The 8,390-nt window shown below is 36.4% G+C and overlaps 1 long non-coding RNA gene across 1 annotated transcript; it reads right to left on the bottom strand.

The window, feature by feature from the left end:
* Window positions 1–261: 261 nt before the first annotated feature.
* Window positions 262–8,116, bottom strand: LOC129057705 (uncharacterized). The gene is made up of 3 exons (XR_008522425.1): window positions 7,266–8,116; window positions 3,655–3,756; window positions 262–820 (listed from the first exon to the last, which is right to left on the bottom strand). It is a non-coding gene; the product is annotated as an uncharacterized LOC129057705 (long non-coding RNA).
* Window positions 8,117–8,390: the final 274 nt, after the last annotated feature.

Here is an 8,390-nt window from a genome sequence, read left to right as displayed (position 1 = left end):
CTAGGAAATAAGACAAACATGCAAAAAACAAAACAAAAGAACAACAAAAAAAACCCCAAACAAACAGCAAAGTAACAATGCCCAGTTATATAAAGGCCAAGAGGCTCAAGTGAAAAAGTGCAAAGAGAAGTGGAGGCCGAGACAAGAACGTGGGAGAGAATGAAATGTGTGAACCTTGAACAGAGTAGAAAGATGGGCAAAAAGAAAAGGTTGGGGAGGGAAGGAAAGCAGCACGAATGAAGGATGATAAAGGATTAGTTTGAGGGTAAAATTTAACTTTATTCTTAACACCAGAGATCTATATGCTACTCACGGATATTTATTAAATAATTATGAGTAATACATACTCATTAAAATATAAATACATTTAAGATAGAAAGAACAACAAAAATTATCTCTAATCACACCATTCCCTCCTCCCTATTGATGTTTTAGCCTTGTTTATTACAGACTTATTTTGGGCACTTTAAAAGGCATACTTTCATCCAAATATAGACTTTTAAATGTATTATTGCATAAGATTTTTTATGTTATACATCTCATTTGATCAAGTATATATACGCCAAAGTTTTATTTAATAATTCATACATAGTTTTATCTTTGAGTAACCTTATAATTAAAATTTGTATAAATCGTTTTGCTACTGAGATCTTTGTACAAAATACCATTTTTCTGTTGAATAATCACTGAGAATGGAGTGAAATGGAGTGGACAAAACACAGACTTTGGAGTTAAGTAGAAATGTTTTTGATTTTCAGTTCTGCTCCTTATAGCTTGTAATTTTAAGCAATGTATCTAACTTCTCTCGGGCCTTGGTTTCCTAAAATATAAAATAAGAATCACTATGGTTACTTTGTAGTACTATTCTGAGAATAAGAATTAACAACTGCAAAGTGTAATGTGCTTAGAACATTCCCTGACACACAATGAATGCTCATTAAATAACAGTTATTATCAATATTGTTATGAGTATTAAATCTGATATTATATGGTTCTCCTTAGGGATAATGGGAAATATCCCAGGGTTGGGGTGGGGATAGGAAGATGTCATAAAGGAAAACATGAAAAATACATTCAAAGTGAAGTTTGTAGCCTGATTTAATAGGATATGAGCATCTATTCAAATTCTACCTTTTAGATTCCAGATCATCAAGATCATTTTATGATTCTAGAGCAATAGAGTGTTTTAATGAAAGCAATGTACTAAGAGAATCAATAATTTATCTTGTATTTTTCCCCATGTTAAATAATTTTGATATTATTAACTTTTCCCTATCGCACCTCATGTATTCCACATTAACCCTTTGATTCTGCCTGTAGCTTTCCACTTATGTAGATATAACTTCTATTTAAGTCTTTGAGATGATTCCTTAGATCCTATTCCCTACTCAAACATAGATAACTCAGTTTGGCACAAAAAATAAAAATTTGGAATTGCCTAACTACACATCAGAAAAACAAAAAGACAAGAACAAAAATTCTATACCTGAATGCCAATTGTAAATCTTTGTCTAGCAAAATAAATTAAAGAGCTGAGTCCTGAAAGGTGGCTGCACAAAATACTTTGGAAGGTATTTTATTACTGAACTCCTAATATCTGTATTTTTGCATTCATGTAAGTTCTTCAAAGATTTATTCTCTCAATTACCAATCAAAATAACTAATAAAAGGAGAACCAGTGGACCAGGCAGGATTAGAGCTGCCTGGGAAGATAGATGCACTGGCCATAGCATCTCAGCTTTAAACACCCTCACTTACTGCTAATTCTGGACCAAGTGACAGCTAACAGAGTGGCTCATGATTAATCATTTGGATTTTTTAAAAGCCCCAAACCCTGCTTCTTAGGTTTTAATTAAGACTGAGAATAAATGTCTTGATTCTTAAGTGTACTTTGTAAGAAGTCAGAAACTTGGTTCCTTTAAGGAAAAACAAAGAACAAAAACTAGTAACATACTAAAAACTAAGAAACAAAGTTTTTTTTTTTTTTTTTTTTGGAGACAGAGTCTCGCTCTGTCGCCCAGGCTGGAGTGCAGTGGCGCGATCTCGGCTCACTGCAAGCTCCGCCTCCTGGGTTCACGCCATTCTCCTGCCTCAGCCTCCCAAGTAGCTGAGGCTACAGGCGCCCGCCGCCACGCCCGGCTACTTTGGTTTTGTATTTTTAGTAGAAACGGGGTTTCACCATGTTAGCCAGGATGGTCTCGATTTCCTGATCTCATGATCCACCCGCCTCCTTCTCCCGAAGTGCTCGGATTACAGGCGGTAGCCACCGCGCTCGGCCGAAACACAGTTTTTAAAAAGCCATTGAAAAGTGTTTTGTTTCTTTCTAGAACATTAAAACACACATGCACACATACATGCTCACACGCACAAACAGAAGAGAAAGATAACCGTACTCTGATTTTGGCACCTATACTGAAATCTATAAATATCGTTATTACCTGCTTGGGTTTGGATTTCTTTCTTTTCCTTCCTAGGAATGAGTGGCAGTTGTAAATAGTATTTGTTTGTTTAGTTTTTATAATATTCTTAACAAGCACCTTGAATGTCCTTGCCTTCCCTCTCTCAATTGCTTTTCCAAGAATATGTCACAAATGTCACTGAAGTAATTAAACAATATGCTCTTCGAAAATTAGCATCTAGAATTTACTTAAAATACTTTATAAAAACAAATCATTTTTATTTTATGATTGAAATATATCTACATGATCATTTTCTTTTTAAGCTCTTTTTCCATTAAAGATGTGTCCTAACATTTTACATGGTTTTTCTGCCCTCTAGTCTATTCAGCTACCCATTATTAACTATTTGTAAACACAAACTTACATATGCTAAGGGAACTTCCATTTAAGGGCATTCAATGTTGAATTCCTTTATAATGTCTGTATTTAATAAAGTAAAAGGAGTGAGAAAAAAGATCTGGGAACAGGGCACTGGCTATGTAAGGAGGGCAAGTTGGGGGGCAGGGAGTTGGGGGCTTGGAATTTGGTGTTTGATGTTTGAAAGGAGCCATGGCTAGGGCACATGTCAATACATTGTGTAAACCAAAAATAAAATTCTAAGCCCCCGACGGACTGATGATGGACCCCCATTCTCAGCCAAGGACATTCCAAAGTAAACCTGAGAAACTAGTTCAGGCCACATTGACAAGGGAGGGTTGAACAGGCCACATCTTACCTTCCTCCCTTTGGAATTTAGGCACAACTGACCAGCATTAATATTAAAACAGAGATCTTAAGACCGACAAAATAGACTCTTTGTAATAATAAGGTATCCAATTCCAACATGACTCCAGTATAACATCACATGGCAGATAGCAGGTCCTTAAAGAAACTGAAGCATTTTACCTCCAAATATATTTCTTTGAAATATTTTGAAATGGCCCTGCAAATCAATCTGTTATGGGGGAAATCTGAATTCTGTAGAGAATTCTCTTCCCTTTCCAGGTTTTTATCCTGATCCAGAAGATAACTAAGAGTCTGGCACCTTCTTAGGTCTGATGAGAGCTCTGAAGCCTGCTACCCAGAGGCTTCATCTGCATAATAAAAACCTGGGTCCCCACAACCCCTTATCTAGACACTCCTTTCTATAGAGTCCAGGTGTTTATATAATATAGCTCTTTCAACCAAGTGCCAATTGGAAAATCTTTGAATCCACCTGTGACCTGGAAGCCCCTGCTTGAGTTGTCCCATCTTTCTGGATAGAGCCAATGTCGACCTTACATGTGTTGACTGATGTCCACCTGTAGCTTCTGCCCTCCTGAAATATATAAAATCAACCTGTAAACCAACCATGGGCACATTTTCTAGGACTTCCTAGGGTTGGGTCGTGGGTCATGATCCTCACATTTGGCAAAGAATAAATTTCTTTAAATATTTTATGGAGTTTGACTCTTTTCATTGACAATTGTTTCACTGTTTTCACTTTTTTTATTATCACACCTAAAGCAATGTTTTGCCTTCTTATGCTTTTTTCCCTACCTAACTGCTGTCCCCACCCCCCCATACCTATTTTTACACTGTATGTACATCTGTGTTGTATACATAAAAATTCTATACATAAAAACTTATTTTTACTCTCCCATGTACATACACTCCCTTAGGGGTGATATTGTTCCCAATGAGTTTACTTGTTTAAGAGACAGATTGGACGAATGATGTGGTGTAAGATAAATTTTATATCTCATAAAGGATTTGCAGGAGTCAGGATTGATCAACTATTTGAATGGAAAACATATAAAAGAGGACACTTCTTTTAGGAGAAACTACTAGGTGCTATACTGGCAATGTGAGGTCAGGTCAGGTTTGAGTTCATCTGTTGTCCATGGATGTGTCTTTCCCATTACAACCACATGAGATTCATTCATTCTTTCTGCTAATACTTATTCATCAGTTTCTACATTGTATGTTAAAGTGGTATCTATCACCTGTCCGTAGAAAAGTAAATACTTGCTGTAAAATCAGAATTATGCCATGCACTAATCAAATAATCCTACTCATTAGGCTACTGCTGGTGTCTTTTCACATGATCCAGGTTAATTATTGCAGAGATTGTTTCAGTAGCCTCATATATCAATTATAAATTCCTCTACTTGGATTCTTTCCAAGTATAGGAAAGGTTCCTTAAAGAGAATTCCTTAAAGAGCAAGAGGTATGCTTCAGGTTTGGTGTGTATTATCAGATGAATTGTATCTCCCAAAAAGATATGCTAAAGTCCGAATGCCCAGTACCTCAAAATGTGATATTATTTGGAGATAGAGTCTTTGTAGAGGTATTCAAGTTAAAAGAAAGTCATTAGGGTGGACCCTCATCTAATACAAATAATGCCCTTATAAAAAGGGGGAATTTGGACACTGTGTCAATCTGGTAAGGATTCCATAACGAAATACCACAGGCTAGATGGTATTAAATAACAATTTATTTGGTGGCTAGAAGTCCAAGATCAAGGCTCCCTCAGGGTTGGTGCCTGGTAAGACCTCTCTTCCTGGCTTGCTGATGGCCACCTTCTAAGAGGGTCCTCATTTGGCTTTCCTTTTGTGCACACATAAAAAGAGGCCAAAGGCCATCTCTGGTGTCTTTCTCTTCTTCTAAGGACACCAATTCTGTCGAATTAAGGGCCCATACTTATGACCTCATTTAACATTAATTACCTTATTATAGGTTCTACCTTCAAACAGAGGCACACTAGGGCAAGGGCTTCAACCTATGAACTTTGGAGGGACACTATTCAGTTCCTAATAGATATAGGGACTGACGCAGACAAAAAGATGTGAAGTGACACAAGGAGAGGACAGTCATCTGCAAGCCAAGGAGAGAGGTTTGGAACAGATCCTTCACTCACAGCCCTCAAAGGGAGCCAACCCTGCCAGCCTCTTGATTTCAGACTTCTAGCCTCCAGAACTGAGACAATACATTTCTGTTGTTTAAGGCATCCAGCTTGTACTTTGTTACAGCAGCCCTAGCAAACTAATACAGTGATCCTCTCACAGTCTCATAAAGTAAAAGCAGTTTACGCAAGCCTCATGATCATTAGCCTGAGACACTGGAGGTCTAGCTCAAAGGAGGAAAAGAAAAATAATTAAAGCCAAAGTCTTCTGTAACAAATTTTGAAACCATCTATCAGACTATAACTGGCCCATTATTCTGCTTTAGGCAAAACTACCCATATGCAGACCTTGCTGTGCCTATGGATTGTTATCCACTATTCTGGGCATTGGACCATTTGCTGTCAGAGTGAATGGAAACTGTGGCAATGAAAGGATTCAAGACACACTACCCTAAATTATGGCACCTTGGTATTCTGGAAAACAGAGAAGCAGGAAGGTCACTTTGATCTTTCCTTTCCTCTTCTTGCTTGAAGCAGATCACAACACTCTCTTCTGAGAGGGGCCCTCCCTATACCTCAAGGAATGGAACATCCTTATCTCTGAAGACACGGGAATACAGAGGAGAATCAGAAAAAATCAGGCCTTGGTAAGTCCACCTCCCTAAGTTTATTACCATTAGATTATAGCCTCTTTTGTCCAGTCAGACTGGTCTATGACCTCTTCTTCAAACCTAAGCATAAAAATATACAAGTTTACTTGTTTAAGTCTTTGTTTCTGAAGTCTCTTGTGTCACACAAAATCACATAAAACTCATAAATGTGTATGCTTTTCTCTTGTTAATCTTTCTTTAGTTATAGAGGCCTCAGCCATGAACTTAGCAATGGGTGAGAAAAAGAAATCATTTCTCTCCTATAGAAGCTTATACTGAAAAGCAAGATAGGGACCTACATGACCATGATGGAGAAGAAACGACACTGTGAAGGATAAGGCTGCATGAATGAAGAAGGAGTTAGAGATAAGGTTGATTTAAGGATGTGAGTAAAGATAAAGAATCTTTGGGATGGAGAAATGAACAAGGGTCTTGAGAAGTAATGAATTAATTAATTAAAGGGATGATAATTAGAAAAAAATATATTTGTAGAAAGTTGCCAGTGAACACAGGGAGCCCGTGGAGAAGACAGGTCAGGATTGGAGAAATGGGAGATCAGCAAGTGAAACTTCATGCTGCATATTCCCAATAAAGGTTATTTACCTCTTTCAAGGGCAAAAGTTCTCAGCCGCTGATTAGGTCAAACTACTGGGATTCTTGGTCTCCCTTTAGAAAATTGTGTTTTATCCTGCTTTTGTACACTTTTTGGCTAAGAGATAACCTCTCTAGTACCACATCATGTAGCCAGAATTGATTGATGTGATACTGGGGAGTTAACAAAAACTGACATACGTGACGTAAGTTCAAAGATTTAAAAAGGAAATAAAATATTTTAGCCATCTTAATACAACTCATTTTTTTTCACAATAAACTTTACAGATCTTCTAATTTTTCTGTGTCTGATACAAAATACTTAGATTATCCTCTCTGTGTCTCTCTAAAACACTGTCAAAGATCCACATGTCTCCATCTGATTATACTGTTGGACAGAAGATTTTTACTCCTCTATTTCAATGCAGTGGATTTTCTACACTCAAAGTAGCCTTTTTTATGCTGGTGGTTGCATTATGATATAATGGAAGTTGTTTGCTTTTGCTAAAGTAAGAAAAAAAGATGGAGTGAAATCAACTGTGATTTTTTCTGAATGTTAGCTTTTCCTATTTAGAAGATTGTTACTGATGGTATGGCAGAAAACATATTGCTATATTAACAAGGTCACTCAGTCACAAAATCCTATTAATGTGGAAAATGACAGAACCAAGCTGCATGGTGACAAATAAGGCAAATTCTCACCTTGTATTCTTAAGATTCCTTGTTCAAAATCACACGGATGGCAGGAAAGCTGAGAAGAAATTCAAGAGGTGTGCATGACTCTGTAAAAAACATAATTCATATATCATCAGTAGTGACTCATAATTTTATTTTCTTTTAACTTTTTGAAAAAACTATGGTAGCAAAGTAAATCAGGGAATGCAGTTTCAAATTTATGTTCATAGAAAAGACTTATCCACAGAAGTATAAAGACATCTGCTGAGTAGAAAACTTCAAAATAAACAATATACATTTATAATATCACTCACATGTTTATTTTTATTTTTTTTTAGAATTAAAGGCATCAAAAAGTCATTTGCATTTTAAATGATAGTAAATGCATTTCAGATTTAGTTGTCAATTTAATGAACCCTCAAATATTGATTTCAGCAAAACAGTAAAGTAGGAAATAAAATTAAAAAGGATTATTATAATGGTATCCTAGAGGGAAAAACTATGGTCACTTCAGTCAATGAGACACTAACTTTAGTGGTGTTGTCTAGGTAAATAAAAATAAAGATTGCCTTGATTTAGCTTAAGCAGGGAAAGGAATCTTCTGGGTTTATGGCTTCATAAATTGTTCTGAATGCTTAACATCCCATGAAGAAGCAGCAAACAATGAAGATACTTCATTCAAGAATACAAAACCGGCATGCCCAGGCAAAAGCCTTGTCATTCAGATGTAGCATCTTGTTATCCATGTTTGCATTGCTGAAAGGTCTTCTTTGACTATTCTCAAAGCCTTTTCACTTAGACATTACAGACCATTTTACTTCTGCAATTTAAACACCTAAGAGTCTGACCTGACTTTATAGCTAAACGAAACCTCTGTATATGAGATTATTTATTTTAATGCTTTATGGCCTTTTGATGAACACAGATAAATTACACACACTTGGAGAATAAACTATTCTTTCACGTGTTGAAAACTTAACTGGCTCCACCAAATACTTTCATTTCTCATTGGAAAACTTTAGGAAAATTAAAGTTAGATGTATTGTTTACTGTAAGATTGACATAAAGCAGGATCATACAAAATGGCAAGTTTTACATAGATTGCCCAGCCAGTGGGATATCATGACTTACCCCACAAAAAAGTATACCTGT

The sequence above is a fragment of the Pongo abelii genome, chromosome 12 (assembly GCF_028885655.2).
Source record: "Pongo abelii isolate AG06213 chromosome 12, NHGRI_mPonAbe1-v2.0_pri, whole genome shotgun sequence".
In the NCBI taxonomy this organism is placed as follows: domain Eukaryota; kingdom Metazoa; phylum Chordata; class Mammalia; order Primates; family Hominidae; genus Pongo; species Pongo abelii.
The sequence above is the reverse complement of the archived record's forward strand: the minus strand, read 5'-3'. Positions and strand labels throughout refer to the sequence as shown.